General features: G+C 39.0%; 1 protein-coding gene across 6 annotated transcripts in view; it reads right to left on the reverse strand.

Moving 5' to 3' along the window:
- The window catches only part of PCDH15 (protocadherin related 15), a 979,840-nt gene that overhangs the window by 848,818 nt on the left and 112,921 nt on the right, over nt 1-18,101 (reverse strand). For 5 of the 6 annotated variants that reach the window (XM_072995260.2, XM_072995261.2, XM_072995259.2 and 2 more), the window contains exon 2: nt 16,363-16,582. The gene's annotated coding sequence lies outside the window, so the exon portion shown is untranslated. Of the gene's footprint in view, nt 1-16,362; nt 16,583-18,101 lie in introns of those variants that run through there. The other variant, XM_078391352.1, reaches the window with a different exon arrangement.

Raw genomic sequence — 18,101 nt, forward strand, 5'->3', positions numbered from 1 at the left:
CAGTACATCCTAAATAGATAAAATTACAATTAAATCACCATAACAAGTACAAGCATTATTAATATGCATAGCTAATATTTCTTTGTGTTAATATATTACTAATATACTCTTGATAATTCAACAAGTTCAGCACGAGATTTAAAATATACCAGTATTTCACATTTCCAACCTTATCATATATGCTAATAACATTCTCTAGACTCTGAGCAACTGCTGATGTATCTGTGGATATTTGCTTTTACAGCCCTATGCAATTAAGATATTTTTGCAGCTTCAATTTCAGTCAATACCTAGATTGTTTTCAGAATAATGGGTTTATAGTTACACTAAATAAAAGCTGATTACTCTTGGAATAGGTGACTGGTATCCTCATCACTTTATTGAATACATAGCAAACAGAAACCTGGTTCAATAGATACTTTAAGAAGGCTGTGTATGCTTTTAAAGCCCTAGAATTCATGTAAATAACCACTGTGGTTGAAATCTTATTGGTATAACCACACTTATGGAAGATTTCCGCTGAAGAATGGGACTAGGAGTTCATTTTTTCTGAAGGTCCCATCCCTAATTAAGTCTGAAACCAGAAACAGTAGTGTCAAATCTTCAAGACTAATGCTTTTCTAAACAATCAGTTCATTATTCTTCAAGACAGTACATTTCTAAAGAATAACACAACATTACTCAGACTACAAGTAGCACACAAGGAAGCCATTCCCATTCCTCTATTGTAGAAACACACAATACATTACATCTACTTGGCTAATCCAGCATAAAAATAGAAACATATTTCTTATTCTTACTGATATTTTCCACTTTATCATGAATCAGAAGAAAATTTACTATACCTGGGATTGCAGAAAGACTAGCCAGGCTTATCCAAACAGAAACTGACAGTACTTTTTCATGATTTAGAACAAAAATAACAGAATAGTTGGCTGGATTTCTATTCTTCTACTACACAGTCTACGAAGCACCAGCTTTCAAATTGCTGTCAGCTAGAAAACATAATGATGGATCTCCATTTATCCAACATTTTCATTTATCCGGTGCCCACAGGAAGCATTGTGATAAACACAAATGTATTCCAATTTATTGAGCACACATCATTGAACCTTTGAATATAAGATTTGGCTGCCTCAAAGTTTCCTGCTGGGTGCACATCTCAAGTTTTTTATTCACTGATACAAAAAAGAGGACTATTTCAGATATGAAATATATATAAATATTGATTATCACCTAAGGAAGTATTGGGTTGGATGAAATCCTGTTGTTTGTTGTTTCATGGAAGCTAGACTCCCTGAGGTTTTTCCGGATTATTTGTACTTATCAAATCTTATTTAGGGGTTTTGCATACCCCAGAACTTTACATGTTTATGGTTCTAGCAGAGTGCCTGTGCCAGAACAGTTAAAACTCTCCCACCACCTGAGATAGGCAAAATTCTGCCCCTTGTCACCTTTGAAGGCAACAAATACTGGGATTTCCTCAAAGACTATCCAGCAGCAAATGCTAATCTGCATTTTCAAATCAGTCCAATTCCAAATGGAGTGGTCACCACAGCCTGCTGTTCAAGCAAAAAGCATCCTGGAAGTGATATGTCACCTGAGTTCTAGGGAGCAGGCAAACGCAGGTCCAATGGTCCTAGTTGTAAATAATTCCAAAGAGTCTTTGCAAGCCAGGGTCTGGAAATGCTAATTGTCCAAGCTCACATAATTTATAGTTCTCAGCAGGCCTCTCCCTATTTCTAATCAGCTATCAAAGAGCATTCTTCCCAGTTCAATGGGGCAAACAGGATTCACATCTGCTGGTCTCTCTTCATTATCTTCTGTGTCACTGGCAGAACTGGGACTAGCCCTTCCCCACAGAATTTCCAAGAGGGTGCTGTCAGCTGGACCATGGAGTTCCTCCTGTGCACTGACTTCCTCCAGCTGCAAGAGATCATCCTTCCCCTCTGTAGTCTTTAGGGTGCCATAAAATGCTACCTTCTTTTTCCGGGTTTGTTCTAAACCAGGGAAATTTGTCACTGCATATATTGTCAGTTTGGATGTTAATTAAGTGCAACATACAAGGAGAGGGTGAAGGGAGAGACTGAAGTACGAAGGCACCAAATAACATTTCAACATTATTTCTGAACCAAATCACAGATGACTCATTTTCGCCTTATTCCAAAGGGTTATTTTACATAATTAAAATAGCCATTAGTATGCAGCTCATGCTGCAACAATTAAACTGTATAGATGAAGGTCTACAGATGATGCACACTGCGTGTTTGAGAGAGAGACAGAAAGAGAGTTTTTAACAGTAATTTTGAGAGCCTGAAACACTATTCATATGCAACAATTTCACTCTGCCATTTGCTTCATACTATTCAAATAAAGTTTTGCCAGAAAAGAGCTCTTCCTTTATCTTTTTTAGACTTAAAATGTCAGCAGTACAGTTTTGTCAGGTCCAATTCTGGGTTTGACAGTACCAATAAATATGGAGAACTAGATCTGTCACTAAGATGAGCTGACTATGCATTTGCTATGCCACTCAACGTACTGTTCTGAGGTGTCTTCCTGACAGACGTTGGCCATGATATAGTGAATATGTTCTGCTGGACTGCATAGTGCTGCACAAAAAAATTATATATAATGAAATCGTATACCAGTCAAATCACACACACACACAAAAATTTATTTCTGATGAAATTATGTCCACCAATTCTTCATTAAGAAGAAATATTGTATCATATTCACCTGTTAAACTATAGATATGTCTTCTTGTATGATACTAACTGATGTTTGCATGAGGTTTCTCCCTGCATCCACACCTTCTTTAATATCAAGGAAAGCTAAATATGAGTGGTGTCTCTAAGTACCTTAATTCAGAATGTTAAAAGTACCTGAAAAGAAGGAAAAATAGTCAATTGAATCTGTCTCCACTAAATATGATCAGCCTTATGCTGAATATTACAGCCAGTATCTAACTGGTATTGTAAAGATATAGTTATATTTCAGAACACAGAGCCATATGCAACAATAAGAACATTTATGTAGACATTTAAGAATTATAGCCTCCGGTCTGAAATGCTAACTGGGCCCCTGAGATTATTCCCTGGGTGATGTCATCAGTGAGCATCAGGCATCCCTCTCCATCTTGCTCATAGCAGCCTTTCATGCCTGATGGTTAGTAATTCATTTAGACCAGTGGTTTTTAACCTTTGTTACTTGGATGTTTTCGAACTGCAACTCCCAGAAACCCCAGCCAGCACAGTTGGTGGTGAAGACTTCTGGGAGTTGCAGTCCAAAACTCCTGAGTAACCCAAGGTTAAGAACCAGTGATTTAGACCAATCTTTGTCTATCGTGGAATGATGTGGCTTTACAGGAAACTTTTCCAGTTGCATCTAATGCTGCCAAGAATTAAATTTAGGACCTTCTGGATGAGAAAATTGCTGTACCACTGAGCTATGCCCCACTTTTCCCATGGAAGGTTGATTGTAAGGAGCACAGGTTTAGATTCTGTTCTTTTTTTGAAAATCACATTTAAACTCCAAGTGAAGGAAGGTATGAACTTTTCACCCCCTTGATAGGAGTGGAGGAAGAAACATGTAAATTCTGTCACTCTGCATTTCACATTGGCTTGATCTTTAAAACAAAATGAAGACCAATCAGATTGCAGTTGGTCTACAAATCATGGAATGTAAAGCTGGCTAGATAGCTTAATGTTGTGAATGTTCACAAGATGTGAGAAAAAAATGTTACATTTCCCCTCTGTACTAGAGTAGGTGTTGTGTAGACCTATGAGTGGTCAGTCCCACAACAGCCCACAATAAAGCAGGAAAAGCAGTTAAAAACAAATTAATCTTTATTAAGAAAGTTATATTCCAACTAGAAAAGCCTGAACTATAATCCAAATTAGATAGACATGTGCCCTAGCCTAGAAGACACATAGGAGAAAAGTAATGCTATGTTTGCTCACTAGACAAGTAGGAAAATAAATTAGGTTTACGGAAAGACTCTTAACAAAAGTGCATGAGGAAGTAGAGGTCAGACATCCAAAAGGACAGAGAAGCCTCCCTAGCTGCTCTTTTCCCTAATCCCCTTTGTGGTCATTTGGCCTGGACAGATGCTAAGAGGCAATGCTTGGAGGATACCAGGCCACACTCGGTGGACTGGGGCACTTGGCAGGGTTTGGAGTCTCTTGGGAGAAGAACCAACTTTTTGGCCTTTGGTTAACAGCATGGTTACCCACAAGAAGGAGAGACTGGTAACTGATTTATCAGTACTTTATATCAGGAAAATCTTGGAAAGGATCACCATGAATCAGAACTTACCTGAAGGGACATATATAATTGTTAATGGAAAATAAACTGCCCTTTCACTTTTAAAATGTAATGAGAACTCAAAAAAACCCACACCCTTTATCAGTTTTTTTTTAGCCTTTCCATGCCAAGACCTCCAAGAAAATTTCCACTGAACCAGCAAGACTATGAGGCTTAGAGTTATAATGGAACCCCAGTCTTATTGATATCTTTACGCATATCTGTTTCCTCGTTACTTGTCCTTCTGTGCAGAAAACTGCCAAAACTGTACAGTTTGATCATTCTTGTCCTTTGTATTCTGTGCAGGAATTATGAAAACCCTGCACAGCCTAGCATTCCTTCCAGAACAAAATCACCACAAAACCTCTGAGTGAGAAGTCCTGAAAGAATTCCTGGGCTGGGGGAAAATCTCAGAAAAATAAAATCTCACAGAAAAATAACTCATTATGAGGAGAAGCTTGTACTTCCCAGAAGTACAAGCTGGATTCCGAAGAGGCAGAGGAACTCGAGACCAAATTGCTAACTTGCGCTGGATTATGGAGAAAGCCAGAGAGTTCCAGAAAAATATCTACTTCTGCTTCATTGACTATGCGAAAGCCTTTGACTGTGTGGACCACAGCAAACTATGGCAAGTCCTTAAAGAAATGGGAGTGCCTGACCACTTTATCTGTCTCCTGAGAAACCTATATGTGGGACAGGAAGCAACAGTTAGAACTGGTCATGGAACAACTGAGTGGTTCAAAATTGGGAAAGGAGTACGGCAAGGCTGTATATTGTCCCCCAGCTTATTTAACTTATATGCAGAATACATCATGCGGAAGGCTGGACTGGAAGAAACCCAAGCCGGAATTAAGATTGCCGGAAGAAATATCAACAACCTCCGATATGCAGATGATACCACTCTGATGGCAGAAAGTGAGGAGGAATTAAAGAACCTTGTAATGAGAGTGAAAGAGGAGAGTGCAAAAAACGGTCTGAAACTCAACATCAAAAAAACTAAGATCATGGCCACTGGTCCCATCACCTCCTGGGAAATAGAAGGGGAAGATATGGAGGCAGTGTCAAATTTTATCTTCCTGGGCTCCATGATCACTGCAGATGGAGACAGCAGCCCTGAAATTAAAAGACGCCTTCTTCTTGGGAGGAAAGCGATGACAAATCTTGACAGCATCTTGAAAAGCAGAGACATCACCTTGCCAACAAAAGTCCGAATAATCAAAGCTATGGTTTTTCCTGTCGTGATGTATGGAAGTGAGAGCTGGACCATAAAGAAAGCAGACCGCCGAAGAATTGATGCCTTTGAATTGTGGTGCTGGAGGAGGCTCTTGAGAATCCCCTGGACTGCAAGGAGAACAAACCTATCAGTTCTAAAGGAAATCAACCCTGAGTGCTCACTTGAAGGACAGATCCTGAAGCTGAGGCTCCAGTACTTTGGCCATCTCATGAGAAGAAAAGAGTCCTTGGAAAAAACCTTGATGTTAGGAAGGTGTGATGGCAAGAGGAGAAGGGGACAACCAAGGATGAGATGGCTGGACAGTGTCTGCGAAGCAACCAACATGAACCTGACACAACTCCGGGAGGCAGTAGAAGACAGGAGGGCCTGGCGTGCTCTGGTCCATGGGGTCACGAAGAGTCGGACACGACTAAACGACTAAACACATGAGGAGAAAAGAAAAAAATTAATTTTTGGCTGAAATCCTGCTGTGTAAATTACACTGAATAAAGCTGATGATGACAATTACAATTTCTCCCTTGAAGGTCCAGAGGCTCTTGTGGAATCCCTTTCATTGCTGAGAAGGTATTGGAGGGTGGTGTGCCCAATCATCACTGGCACATTCAGTTGATATTATATGTGTATCTGTATCTATCTAACATACACAATAGGGATGCGGTGGCGCTGTGGGCTAAACCACAGAAGCCTGTGCTGCAGGGTCAGAAGACCAGCAGTTGTAAGATCGAATCCACATGATGGAATGAGCTCCCGTCGCTTGTCCCAGCTCCCGCCAACCTAGCGGTTCGAAAGCATGCAAATGCAAGTAGATAAATAGGGACCACCTCGGTGGGAAGGTAACAGCGTTCCGTGTCTAAGTTGAACTGGCCATGTGACCACGGAAGATTGTCTTCGGACAAAACGCTGGCTCTATGGCTTGGAAACGGGGATGAGCACCGCCCCCTAGAGTCGAACACGACTGGACAAAAATTGTCAAGGGGAACCTTTACCTTTAACATACACAAACAACAGAGATGGCAAAATTCACTACTTGGATTTCAACTCTCAAAACCCATTCTCAAAGTTGTCATTCATTAAAGTAACTTTTCCCACTCCTGACACACTCCCACACACAATTTAATTGCACCAGAAGTTCTTTGATGTCATAATTGGAGAACAAGATACTTTTCCTTCCATTTCCCTTACATAGAACAGCAATTACGAGTACAATATTAACCCTGGTAGAGACTTCAGACCATTTCCCACTTCAATTCATTAGTTTTTTGATTTTGTCATTTTATTAAAGCCCAAATGCAGTCGCAAAACAAATTCCACTGCAAAGGTAGTGCACATATACACAGTGGTGCCTTCAGTTATGAACATCCCGACATACGACCATTTCGAGTTACGACCAGCTCCGCCGCAAAATTTCACTTTGACTTGCGGCTGGAGCTTCCAGTTACAAAAAGAAAAAAGCAGGAAAAAAGGTGGGAAATTCAAATTGCTAACTGTTGGTGGTGAAGAGGCTGCTTCTTTGTAGCTCTTTTGTCCCAACAGTTAGAGAGTGCGCGATCGGCAGAGGCTGCCTGGTAAGGTAAGGTGCTGCTTTCTGCTTTTTAAAAACTGTTCTGGGTGTTTTTGCAGCATGGTTTTGGGCTGGGGGGGGTTATGTTTCTGTGCTGTGATGGGTCTTGGGGGGTTTGGTTGTTTTTTGGGGGTTCCCCCATTTCCGATGGTTCTTGGGGGGTTTGGTTGCTTTTTGGAGTGTTTTTTCCCATTTCCGAAGGATCTTGGGGGTTTGATTGTTTTTTGTCTCCCCCCATTTCCCATGGGTCTTGGAGGTTTTGATTGCTTTTTGGGATTTCCCCCCATTTCCAATGGGTCTTACATGCTTCCCTTGCTTTTTCCTTTGTTTTCTTTGCATTTCCAATGTGCTCCCTTTGCTTTCTTTGCATTTCCGATATGCTCTGTTTGCTTTTACCTTTGTTTTCTTTGTATTTCCGATGGGTCTTGCACACTTGATTGCTTTTCTGTCCCCTACCCCTTCAGCTGGAAGGGATTAATCATGTTTCCAATGGTCTTGCAGTTTTTTTTTGTTATTTTTTTCTCTTTACCCGGAACGTATTAATTGCATTTCAATGGTAAATGGTGCTTTGACGTACGATTATTTCGAGTTACAACAGGAGTTCCAGAACCAATTAAGTTCATAAATCAAGGCACCACTGTATAAACTGCATGCATGTCATGCATGTCTCCTGATTTAACTTGTTTCCAGATCTAATGTTAATAGAACTAGTGCTGTAAGATATCACGAGATTAAGAGCTCGTGTGACAAACAGAAAAATTCAAAAATTACTTTGACCAAGTGTTACCAGTAAAAGTAGCATCCCAAGATAGAGACTTCAAGCTTATTGAATCAGCTTGAGGTAGCTGGTTTCACCTCGGGTAATAAAGAAGGAATTGTCTTTCTCCACCTCTGTAGGCAAAGGTTGACAATCACATAGAACATTCTGGATTATCTACACTATACAGTGGACCCTTGACTTACAGACGGCTTGACTTACAGACTTTTTGAGTTACAGACTTCTCTGGCCGCAAAATTTAGATTTGACTTGAAGACTGAGATTTGACTTACAGACTGAGATTTGACTTACAGACCAGAAAAAAACCAATATGGAACAAAAATGGCCTGTTACGGGATTAATCGGTTTTCAATGCACTGTAGCTCAATGGAGACTTGACCTACAGACTTTTTGACCTGCATCCACCGTTCCAATAATTCTGTAAGTCAAGGGTCCACTGTACTGCCTGGACTGTATTTTCCCTGCCTTCCCTGAACCTTTCTTGACCTAAGAAAAAAAGAAACAAAATATCCCCCTCTAGTGGTTGAAGGAGGAATAGCAGCTTCCCATTAATTTCTATGGACGGAAAAGAGCAGATAGATATAGAGGAGTGTAAGCAACTGGATATCTGGGAGTTTTTGTTACCTTTGGAGAAGAAAGAGAATAGTCTGCTGGGGGAGATGCCAAAAGGAGCTTCTAAGAGACTGGTATCTCTGGAGGACTGTTGGCTCAATTGAAGGCAAGTTGAAGGCTAAAAGAAAGAAGCTCCCAGGGACAGCTGGTGCTGCCCAGCCTTCTCTGCTCGCTGGATACCATGCCGGGAAACTGGGCTAGCAAGGACTGTTTACCAGTCAGGACAAGCTGCCACAGGAGTGTAGTAACTCCTAAGGAGCTTGGGGGCAGGGGCAGAATATTCCCTCAGCCCTGGAAGGATTGGAATTATAGAAAGTTACCAGTTTCATCCTTGCTGCATTGAGCTTAGGCCTCCATCCTGCAAAGGACTACAGAGACACTTTCCTTTCCTTTCCTTTCCTTTCCTTTGTATGCTGAGTCCAATAAAGGTTAACTGATCACCAGAACTTGCAGCCTCACCATGGATACAGCAGCTGGGGCTACTCAGACTGGTACATTAGACAAAAAAGGAAAATAGTTATATTATATTATTATTTTTTAAAACATTATTTTAAATAATATTTTAGAAATCATAATTTAAATAATAATTTATTTATTTTTTAGGATGACTTACAGAATGATAGTTTGCACATCTCAGTGAAACTTACGTAGGACTAATTTCCAGGTAAATACACCTAAGATTTTGACTTCAGCATGTCACATTGTCTTCATTTCCATGTTCCTCAAAGATAGCTTCTCAAACATTCCCCTACCATGGCTCCGTTTTTCCAGAAAAGAAAGAAACTGTCTTAAAGCTTCAAGAAGATAGCAGGTAATAAATTGAATAGGGACAAGCTGTCAACATTCAGTCTCTTCTGCACTTAAAAGATGAGGGACCACAAAGAAGAAAGGAAACAGTCACATAGCTCCTACTAAATTCCATTAAGGTCAAACCCCCCTAACAAATCACTACAGAGAAAAAGGAGGTGACATGAAAAAAATCTCCCTATGCATTTTTTGTCTTTAGTAACAGGATATGTTTGGGATGTTTCCTTCAAAAAGGAAAGGCATACTGTATATATGTTTAAAATAGAGGACCAAACTAGACATATGGGGGAACTACATATATGCTAACAATGTATTTGTCCGTAAAAAAACATAAAAAGTTGACATATGCATACAAGGAGTGCATTTGGGGCATCACAAAATGTGTACTCCTTGCTCCCTTTATTCAAATGAATCGCTTTAACCAGTTTTCTCCCTGTCCAGCACCTATATTTCTAGAAATATACTGGGGAAGAATTGCTTAGAAACAGCTAGGCAAGTAAAAAAAAAAGTGTGTATTCCACTGCATGTAAAACATACAACCCCATTCCCAGTTTGTAAGGGAATGGGACAAATACATGCTCAGTATGTGCAAGTGCGTCCTGGACATCTCATATGGCTTATATTTTCCAAAACAGCTGATGAGGCTGGTACAGAAGCCTTTGTACCATTTCTCATTTTGTTTTCTGAAGGCCTGTAAAACATCTCAGCACAATTCACTGTACCACTGACCACCCTTTTACTGAGTATGGGTGTAAAACCAGGAGGACTAGTTGTGTTTGTAACTACAAACACAAATTCTGCTTGATATGGCTCTTCTCTTTGAAAAACCAACTTCACAAAGCTGGGCATTTGCACTGACAAATGCACCTTGTAAAGCAGTATTGCCATGACAACTGCACAAAACCGAAGGACTTCCATTAAGTGGGCAAGAGATAAGACAGATTTAGTACCACAGACCCTCAGAATCAGTAACCAGGCCTTTTATTGGAGAAGATTTTTTATTTTATTGAAGTAAGGCAAAAAAGGCATAAAAGCAAAATAATTCCAAGAAATATCAAAGGGCAAAAAGTAATATGAAACAAGTTTGAGGAAATCAGAACAACATACAGTACCAGAAAAATAATAAATTCAATTTGATAATTATCAGCATAGAGGACGGCACAGTTCTGGAACATACAGAGAATGTATTTCTCTTAAACAGCATAGCAGAATAGCAAGTGAGCATAGTCCCTCTTAGGAATACATTTCAGCCAACTAAAATAACTTTTTGAGCTAATATACATTAGACTCCCTATTCTAGACCCTTCTAGATTAACCATAGATCAAACTTATGTTTTTAAAACATTCAGGGAAGCAAGAGCAGTTTCTATCCTTGTCCCAGCTCACAGCTGAAATAATTCTTTAATTATTGCTGTGCCCGGGGACTGGCCTTCAAGATTTCTTCTCAGGGGATAAGATGTAGATTTTACTCTTCTCTCTCACCAAGTAGATTCTGACCATTAAAACCAAAGCCATTTCCCCAGGCATAGATACATGACTTCTAAGATGGACTCTGTTTCTCATATTTTCTCATTTTCCTCACACATTGCTTCTTCTCTTGCTCAGTCCAAGGGATTCTCAATAACCATCCAGAAAGCTGATGTGATGTGATTAACATGACACTTTTTAAAGAGAATAACTTATAAATATGCATTTTCTTCCACAAAACGCAAATGAACATTTCTTACCATTATTGTCATGGAGGTTACTGGATGAAAAACACCTCATACAAAAATGCAAAAGAGAATGATAAACTATCTTAGGGTTTTAATGGGGAGATATTCACACACAGATACCACATCTACAGGTTTGTGTTCAATTCAAGCAGTAAACCCTTACAGCTATATGGATGATTGTGTGTGCATATAATACTCAGAGACAAGAATTATTCTGAACCCTGATATGTGTCTAATGACTAGTAGACCAAAATGAGCTGTACCTAATGCTGGAGCAGGATCTTATAATGTCCCCAGTGAGGCCTCCAAGAACTCGCCCAAAACTGTTCTGGGGATTTGGGAAAAAAAATGTTTGGAGCACATTTTCAGCAGTTGGAGAAACCTGCAGGGAAGGAGGAAGGAAAATTCTGGTTCCTGTGCAAGTCTCAAGTTGCATTTAGGCTGATAAAAGTACATCCCGCCTTTTATCTATAAAGATTTCATTTCCCAACTTTTATATGTTCTTCCTATAAACAAGAAAAATACAGGATGATGCATGCATCAGAACTAATAGCACTTCCTTATGTAAGAAGTATAGATTATATAATAAGAAAACACACAATTTGATGGATAATGCTGGACAGCAAGATGTCAGGGAACAAACAAAATAAAGAATTCATTTTAAGACTACTTTGCCCGTTTGAATGACAACATGATTTCCTCAGTAATGGATCTGTACAGAAAAAAAAACACCATTACAAGACATCCTTCTTTAGGATGGATCCATCCAGAAACAATAATAGCATGGTTTCCTGTTTTACTAAAGAAAGATATGAAGCATAAATTGAAAATGGTAAATAGCTCTGCCTGTATATGATTATTTTTATCATATTGTCTGAGGTTTGTGCCTATATGTAGTTTAATAACTGCTTACTTCTGTATGTACCTCACTATACCAACTGGATTCTTCACAATAAATGCCCTCAATGCACAATACTTTTTTTTAATAGTGGATAACTGGTATATTACACAAACACTGTAATGCAGTCCTTACAAGATCCAGAGAAACAGAAATAAGGTCTTAATCCCACTCCCCCCTGTACTCAACCACCATATATTGAAGCAAATATCTGATACTTGAATCCAGTTCAGAAAGAAACATGTGCATGACTAGTTAAACACTTTGATTACCCAAACTTGGAATGCTTGTAGACATTGTTTTCAAATGCCTCAAAAAACATCGTTTTAATGGTTTCGGGATCTGATTGCAGGGCCAGAGGTTGGGAGTTTGATTCCCCACTGTACCTCCTGCAAGTAGAGACAATCTGTGTGGCTATGGGCAAGCTGCACAGTCTCAGGGCAGCCACAGAAAAAGGGAATGGTAAATCACTTCTGAGTATTCTCTACTTGGAAAACCATGAAAGCAGTCACCATAAGTCAAAATGACCTGTGAACACCCACTCCCAGACCCTGCTGGACCATTGTGCATGTGGCTACCATCATCTCCTGTGCTCCAATTATGGCAGTAGCTCAGCTGCCGCAGCCCCACCTCCCTGCTTGCTCAGCCACCCTGCAGCTAAGCAGGGAGACTCGTCCTCCCGCCCCCTTGCCAGAGTGGCTGGGTGAGCAGGGAGGCAGGGCTGAGGCATCTGAGCTACTGCCACGAGTGGGGCACAGGAGATTATACCAGCCACACACACCGGTGCCATGTGGTAAGTGGTTCGGTGGGGTCTGTGGGTGGGTGTTCATTAAGCCTGCCACCTGTGCCAGTAGGCTTTGTATTGCTATACAAATACAAAGCCCCCATCTCTAGTTTTAATATATCATAGCTCTTCACATGTGCTCTGAAGCTATGGTTAGTGCCAGTATGGGAAGGAGTAACTGGTATTAGGAAAAGAAAAGGGCAAGGATGACATGCTCCCTTAAGAAATGCCCCACCACCCAGTTCCAAAGCATGTTTGTGTCTAAACAGGCCACTGCTAATTTTTCAATTCACTCTGATTTTGTTTCCATATCATCTCTTTGTATATTTTTCTTCTGTTTTGAATAATGCACAAATAAGTGTGTTTGACTTGTGTTTCAACCACAAACAGAGAGTCAGACTACACTACAATGTTTTTTTTTTGTTTTTTTTTTGCTTTTGAAAAAGTGCTCTCTCAAATGGTGAAAAATCTCTTTGTGTTTTACCATATGTATCTAGGGATGGGACCTCCCTTCCGTTTCCACACCATTTATTTGTTAGGTAGGAAGAAAAGTGCCTTGTTGCAAGGATTTCGTGAGACTTGCAAAGGTACAAGGGAGAGTGAGTTCTGACAAAGGCTGCCTCCCCACCACCTCATGCACCTCTGCAAATCACAGGGGATCCTTGCAATTCCCACACTGCAATTCGCACTGCTTTTATTCCCACTAGCCAGAGAAATGGTGCAGAATCAGTAAGCAGGTGGGAAGGCTGCTCTGCCTTCTGCTAGTATGGGGGCTTTCACTCTCATGTGAAAAAAAAAGTGCAGAATCTTTGAATTCTATTATTTTACATATCAGGACATAATAAAAATCATCTGGTCCTCAACAGGTCCAAAAATTAGGTAAATACAGCCTCCGATAAACAACACATGGCATATTAAACTGCATCATGATTTATTTGACAAAAATAAAGCCAAAATTGAGAAGCTATGTGTAAAAAACTAAGTACACTCTTACTGCTTCCATGGGAATCTCTAAAAAGTAACAACAATGAACAGCAGGTTTTTTTTTTAAAGCATGCTTTACCAAGTCTTTATGAAAGAAGGCAAATTAAAATCAAAGTCTGTTATCTAGACATCTTTATTTAGGTTCTTGATTGTGTTTTATTTCTTTGAGTCCCATGAAATGTATTTTTCTGCAAACCTTAGAATAAATAATAGTGAAGGTGGTGTTACAAATTTGCTAGAAAAGGCAATAATAGGCAATAATATTAGGAATAGCAGAAAGCAGTAAGCAAAAAAGAAAAAACTGAACATGAGATGGATGGACCAATAAATGGCCTCACAACCTTTACATTGCAAGACCTCCGCAGGACAGTTAAAGATAGGACTTTTGGGTGGTCATTAATTCATAAGGTTGCCATAAATCAGAAATGGCTTGATAGCACACAACATTATAGTAAGGATGAAAAATTGCTATGTACTACCCTAATATCAAAGGGATAATTGCTTGTTTTAAATCTGCCACAAAATTAAAATTCATATTAACATAAAACTGACTCCATTTTTAAAAATCGTCTGTAATCACTGTAACTTATATCACACTGAAGAACACTAGTTAGCTTCCCTTCAATTAAACACAGCAATTCCTACATATCTTTTGTAGATCAATGAAAAGACACATTGAATTTTCCTTTAGCCAAAGATTCTGTGAGACTCTCTCACTTCTCTCTATTCTGTGGTTTTGTTGTGCTGGTGGTCTTTTTCCCATCTATTATTCTTTATATTCTTCATATTAAAATCCTTGCCTCGACTTTGTCAGATTCTATATACTAGGGAAATATTTCTCATTCACTGATTTATGCATATTTCTAATGAAATGCCACGAGAGCAATTTCCAAATTTTGAAGTACAAAGCTGTCTATGACTAGACAGAGCAATAATCAGGTTTATGGGAAAACCTCTGAAAACCTTGTTCTAGTATTCCTCTTCTCACTCCCCATGTGGCTTTCTGTACTTTCCACAGGGAGCTGATACTACAGCAATGCACCTCCAGGTTCACTCTTTTCAAGTTGTTCTCAGGAAGCAAAGCATTTTTCATGTGCATTCAACTAATATCTAGTAGTAATTAATTCAGACATTTCTCTGTAGATATGGATAATAAAGTTGGATGTGACCGTCACATTGACATTAGAGGAAGAACCACATCTGACCTCAAGAACTTGCAAATTTGTGAGGACATTATCACGAAATAAAGTAAAATAGAATGCATTTAAAAATGCTAACTATAATGCGCACAGTTGAAAAAATATACACATATACATTTTAACCAATGGGTAAAAAATATGAAAATTAAATAAAGTGTGTAAATAAATGCATATATAGGAAAACTGAATAAAAACACTAACAAATTTCCTATGGACTCATCCTCATAGTCTACATGAAAAACAATGAAGCTAAAACTCATGTTCATACTACTAAAGTTCAGTATGAAACATGTTTGTTACTGAAGTAATATGAAATCACACTTCTGTTAGCAGAAGCTGATGTATAATTTCTATTTTACACATGCCAGTAACTGTTTGATGTTTGATCCTGCATGCAAAGATTTGTACAATACTTAAAACTATTCTAACCATAATGTAGTAGGCCATGACAATTTAATCACTGACTCACATTTTGTTCCAGAACGAAAACAGAACTAGATTCACAGTGTAGATATTTAATTACTTTGTCACATGCATGTTCTAAATAGTAACCAACATACTAGTTATACAAAAGACTTTTGGAACTAAATTGACATAGGTTAAAAAAATCCTTGTGGACATTATCTGTCTGGCAAACCAATGTCTCCCAAATTTCAACAGCTTCCCACATGTAGTCTTTAAAAACTGACTGGAACAGAAGGTTAAAAAAAAAAAAGTCCAAGCCACTAGTTCTACTGATTGTTGCTTTTCCCTTGCCATTAAAACCAATTGATACAAAAATATGTCCCATGTTGTTTTTCACCAAACCATAATGTGCTGAAACACTTGTGGCATGCTCTGCTTATCAGCAGCTTGGCCATACTTGGGGGAAATTGAAATGCATTCCATTTGTGAAGCACACTGCAATTCATTGGGATCAAGAAATATATCACACATGAGGCATGGGGGTTATTTTTTATATATCTGCTTGCTTCTTTTTTATTTTTTATTTTTTTTTAACTTTTATATAATCTTGTGTTTTACGGCTCTAAGTGCTTATGTGGGACACAGTTGCCTGCACATGTAAAAAGTTCTTTGGACATGAGCCATTTTATACTCCGTGATATACTGACATTCTCACTGGGGTCAGAAAATATCAAACAGTTCGTCAAATGAAGCCAAATCACTAAGCTACCTGCATCCCTTTTCTGTAAGGAAGGCTGCTTGGAATCTTCCTTAGCTGGGCATTCAGAAGAATCAACAGGAGGCTTTCTTGCTTCCTTTAACTACCAAAGTTTTACAATTCTCAATCCAAACCAGCCAAACCATGTGGCCTCCCGATCTGAAAACATCAGTTATGATCTTAGATTCTTTATACAATGAAAGCTGAATAACTATACATAGGAAGAAACACATTCATATAATTTCAGCAAACAGAACATCCCAGAAACAGTGCATATGTATAAAGCTCCAGCAAATCAAAGGATAAAGTATAGCAATTAGACTTACTTTTTATTCTCAGGTGGCAACGACTATATTTCCTTTTTTGCACAAAAGTTTCTGATGGAGAAAGGATGTTGCATCCTGGACTGCTATCTCTTTGTTTTATCCCCTTTGTATATGTGCACTAAAAGGTTTCCACTCACTTCTTAGTCACCCTCTTCACATCATCTGTCCTATCACTTGACATCAGCAAACATATTCAGAGTAGGCCAACAAAGGGCAGTGCCTGTGAAAAGAAGAATAGATGTGAGCCATGAAAAATCAAGAGGAGAGGAAACCTGAGATTGCTCTACAAATACAAAATAACAACAACAACAACAACAACAACCCTCTAATATGTGTTTCAATCTAAGAATATGCCCCTTCTGTAATCTTTCTATAATAAGTAAACAGGGGGGGGGGATCTGAAATAAGTCTAAACTAAGATTAACTACGAATTAAGCTTATCTAAAGATCAAACTATACATTAATGACAATTAGGAACATCTTAGGCTCTCCCTAATCATTACTAAAAAAAAGTGTTTCCTTAATATGGATCAGATCTTTAGTGCCAACTGACATGGGCAGATTCAAGTTTGGCTTTTAATGAATAATTTATACATACTGTATCATCAACATACTAGCACACAGCATGAAGCCTGGGTAAAGTAATATGGAGGATAGGCTATTACCCAAGCAGCAGATCCCCCCTCTCCACGATGCTGAAATGGTCCAATGGAAAGGCAAGAGACAATACAACTAGTTCCAGCAACGTCGCAGTAGTTGGCAGAATGACACGAGCTGCCTTCGGGACTTCAGCTCCGGATTTTGCCTCTAGTGGCCTAGTGATTCCAATCGTGGCTTACAAGTGATCAGAAGAATTTATAAGCTGAACACCAAAATGCTTCTAAGTAAATTCAATTACCCGAGAAGTAAATAGGCCTTCTCAAAGAGAGGGATCGGTTCAGCTATTGAACAATTTCCACTCTCTCTATATATGATATATATACACTGCAGATAGTACACTGTACACTGCAGATAGTAGTGCAGGACAGAGAAAAGATAAACATTTTGACAAAAGCACTGTTTTTAGAGTGAAGGGGGGGGGGGTTTGAATCCTGACAGCAGCTTTGTAAGTTTCAACTGTTTTACTGTAACAGCCTTCACCTGAACAATACAGTGCAGTAATAAACTCTGCATATAGGTTTTGTTACCTACAGAAAAAGAATCCCAGTATTACTGCTAACCTGAAACAACAGCAGAACAACAGCTAATTGGGATGGGATATGTAGAACAACAGTAGAGATGTTCTTCTTTGGGCACATAAAGAGAAGGCAGGATTCTTTGGGGGGAAAAAACAACAATGCTGGAAAAGGTGGAAGGCAGCAGTAAAAGGAACACCAAATATGAGATGGACGGACTCCCTAAAAGAACCTACAGGCTTGAGTTTAGAAGACATGAGCAGGGCAGCAGAGGACAGGACACTTTGGAGATCGCTCATTCATAGGGTTGCTGTAAGTTGGAGGCAACTTGATGGCACATTAAAAACAATGTGCAACATAATTAAATGAAAACCTCGAGTCAAAGGTTTAGAAAAGTACTTCCTCTGCTAAAAGTCACAAAAAAAAATGATATATAATGACAGAAAGGTAGAAATGGGTATGGATGCATTCAGACTGACTGAAAAGAGAACTGAGCAATTTTTAACGTTTGGAATCCACAATATCACTTCATTTCTTTTTTCAAAAATTTCTTATCAGTGTAAG

Source organism: Pogona vitticeps, chromosome 3 (assembly GCF_051106095.1).
Source record: "Pogona vitticeps strain Pit_001003342236 chromosome 3, PviZW2.1, whole genome shotgun sequence".
NCBI classification, from domain to species: Eukaryota; Metazoa; Chordata; class Lepidosauria; order Squamata; family Agamidae; genus Pogona; species Pogona vitticeps.